Genomic DNA, 272 nt, shown 5'->3' on the forward strand with positions numbered 1-272 from the left:
CTCGTATTTTCTTGCAATGGATGTCGAGGGGTGATAGCCTGCACCGTGCTGTACTGATACCAAAATCCACCATAAGTTTATCGTAAATCATAAATCAGCACAGCACGATGCGTAGGCTGTCTTCGCCTCACCCCAATGAAAATCACGAATACCACACGCCTGCGCCTTCTTGTTTCTCCTTGAAGCGCCCTCTGTAACCCCCATTCCACCCCTTGTGTCAAAATGAGGAGGGAATCGTATACACTTGCAGTCTGCAGTTCCCTCTGGCGAGC

This window comes from Neodiprion pinetum, chromosome 5 (assembly GCF_021155775.2).
Source record: "Neodiprion pinetum isolate iyNeoPine1 chromosome 5, iyNeoPine1.2, whole genome shotgun sequence".
In the NCBI taxonomy this organism is placed as follows: Eukaryota; Metazoa; Arthropoda; class Insecta; order Hymenoptera; family Diprionidae; genus Neodiprion; species Neodiprion pinetum.